We start from the raw sequence: 3,323 nt of genomic DNA, 5'->3' as shown, positions 1-3,323 counted from the left end.
CCATCACGTATTCTAAAGAAAGGGCTCGGGAGACAGCAGCTTCAAGCACTGCTGCCTGCGGGGCTCCGAATGACATGTCCCCCATAGTCTTGAGCATTTGAGCACTTGACCCCTAGATGGTGGCAGTGTTTGGGAGTGTTGACTTACGGGCAGAAGTATGTCACTAGTAGTGGGTTTTGAGGGCGTATGCCTTTGGCCTCAGCGCCCTGTTCCGGTTGCCACACTTTTGCTCAGCCATCTTGACACTAACACTCTGTAATTATAAGTCTAGACAAACTCATCTTTCTGGGAGTCTCCTTGGTCATGGTGTTTCATCACAGCAATAGAAAAATAGCTAATACACTGTTCTTCCAGGAACCATTCATCGCCAGCCTCCGTGTTGAGCAGCTCACAACAAGCAGTAATTCCCTTCCAGGGGCTCTGATGCGCTCCCCTGGCCTCTGCTGATACCAGCATGCACACAGCATACCCTCACACAGACACAACACAAAGAATAAATGAATCTTTGTAAAAAGTCAAACGCAACAGAAAATAGTTATCAGGGAGATAGGCCAGCAGCTAAAATACGCACCACAGACGTGGGAGAACCTGAGTTCAAATCCCCAAAGAAGGTGAGAGCATATAGCTAGGACACCTGGAATCCCAGCATCTACCCAGGAGGAGGCAGATGAGGACAACAGAGTCCCCAGAAGCTGGAAGGTCAGTTGTCTGTCATATATAGAAGTGAGCAAGAGAACTTGTCTCAAATAAGGTGGAAAGGCAAATGCCTAACACCCTGCACACTCACGCCATGGTATATATGTGTGTGTGACACATGGGTATGATCATGCCCACGTTCCCACAAATCACACACACACACACACACACACACACACACACACACACACTAAATAAATATTTTCAAATTTTTAAGTGTTGGCTTGGGAGTGGGTAAAGTGCCTACCACATGAGCATCAGGACCTGAGTTCGGATCCCCAGCACTCATCTAAAAAGCCAAGTGTGGTGGCCTGTAAAGAGCCCAGGGGGCCCCAGCAGATTGTCTACTGGAACAAGTGAGCTCTGGGTTCAGTGAGAGACCCTGTTGTTGTCCCCTCTCCCCCACAAAAAAAAGGCAGAGAGACTAAAGAGGGCAGTTTCTAAATGCACATGCATGCACGCACACACACACACACACACACACACACACACACACACACACACAATCATCTTAGGTGACCTTTAGGTGACATATTGCCTGCAAAGTGCCTTTCTTTCCTGTGCTTCCACTGAGGAAATCGTGGCAGCCACCTCCCCGCCCCTCTCCCAGATCCTCAGCTGCCCAGCACCTCCTTTTCCTGTCCCTAGGTCCTGCCTGCTCACAGGACACTTGGTCTTTTGTTCCTGAAGTGTGAGAGGGAGGCTCCAGGGGAAGCCTGCACCTGAGAGGGGCTCACTGCTCAGCTGTGGGCCAGATGTTCTCAGATGACTCAGGCCAGAGCCCCGGTCTCCGACAGATCTACAGAGTAAGGTCAAGTGTTGACTGCCCTCTGCTGAATTCTTTGCATTTTATTTGTTTTGGATATGGGGAGTCCAACACTTGCCACTCCATACCTGTGAAGTCACAGGACTGGTGAAAGTCAGTTCTCTCTTTCTACCGCAAGGGTCTCAGGAACCAAACTCAGGCCCTCCGGCTGTCAGCATCACTCTCCCTGCTGAGCCACCTCACCAATCCCCCTCTTAATTCTTCTGTCTTCTCCTGGGCTGGTGCACCTCCAATGGCGCATCAGATTACTCAGAAACTGTGTTGCTCCGGCCTTTGGGTTATGGTTACACAAGTCTTTGTGGAGTCCTATGCTTGGTGCTCACTGCACTGGATGGCTTTGACGGTTATACAATCGTTTTAGTGGAGCCAGCTTCGTTTGCTCAATTCTCAGTTAACAGGGGTAGGTCCTAGTTCAAGCCAGCCCCCACTGCCTCGGGAATCAGCCCTGGGGGCTCTGTAGATGGTGGGAAGTGGGTAACCGAGACCGAGATTTTTCTCTTTTTTTCAGCGTCTCTTGGGCTGCACGGAGCCTTCTCTAGAGCATGGCATTAGTCACAGCCTGCAATGTGGGTAAATGTTTAGATCTGGGAGACTCTCGGGCTCATGCTTGGAACAGTCCCCAGCTAGTGGCTATGCTAGAAGGCATGGGGGCTAAGTGACTCAGAAGGGTGGGGATTTTAGAAGTCATGATCAGACCCCAAGATGCCAGGATCCTCCAGCATGCACCCCTGCTGTTGAGAACTCAGCCGCACTGCCCACTCCCCAGGGGACTGAGACTCTCTGAAACTGTGAACGGAAATGAATTTTTTCCCACTCACGCAAGTTGTTCCTTTCAGGGTTTTTTGTCACAGAGCTCTGAAAGATACTGTCACAGACATAACACGTGCAGAAGCCATCTTCAAATTGTTGGTACCCAAGAAAGTGAAGAGGTTACAGAGAAAAACCATAAACATCACGGAAAGAAGTATCACCTACATGGATGAAGAGATACCTTGTGTTTGTGGGTTGGAAGCTTTAATGTTGTGTAGGTCAGTGGTTCTCAACCTGTGGGTCATGACCCAGATGTTTACATTATGATTCATAGCAGTAGCAAAACTACAGTTATGAAGTAGCGATAAAACATTTTTATGGGGGGAGGGGGAGGGAAATGGGAGGCAGTGGCGGGGAGGAGAGGGAGGGAAATGGGAGGCGGTGGCGGGGAGGAGACAGAAATCTTTAATAAATAAATAAAAAGAAAATAAAAAGAACCATTTTTATGGTTGGGGTCACCACGACATGACTCAACTATATGAAAGGGTCGCAGCATTAGGAAGGTTGAGAACCACTGTTGTAGATGCTAATGTTGACCAAAGAGCCGACAGGTTCAGTCAATACCCACCAGAAGCCCAGTGATGGTTTTTAGAGAATGCAAAACTCTTTTGATCCTGGGATAACAGGTCATGGCCAAAGCAACTTAGAGAAGGAAGGTATTCGGCTTCTGGTTCCAGGGGGATACAAGTCCACACTGTGGGGAGACACAGCGGTATCAGGAAGCTAAGCCCACCTCTTCAGCCGCAAGCACCCAGCAGGGAGAAGGAAGTGGTCTGAAATTCTCCAAGGCCATGCCTGGAGACAGACATACTTCCTCCAGCAAGGCCACACCTCCTAAACCTCCCCAAACAATGCCTCCAACAAACCCCACTTCATTAGTAGAAGTCCCTAATGAAGGAGGGGACAGTTCAAGCTGTGGGCTGCAGTCAGTGCTAAGCATCATCTCCTGGTACAGCGCCTTCTACTGGGAAGACTGCGCATAGACACACCT

The sequence above is a fragment of the Microtus ochrogaster genome, chromosome 15 (assembly GCF_000317375.1).
Source record: "Microtus ochrogaster isolate Prairie Vole_2 chromosome 15, MicOch1.0, whole genome shotgun sequence".
NCBI lineage: Eukaryota > Metazoa > Chordata > Mammalia > Rodentia > Cricetidae > Microtus > Microtus ochrogaster.
The sequence above is the reverse complement of the archived record's forward strand: the minus strand, read 5'-3'. Positions refer to the sequence as shown.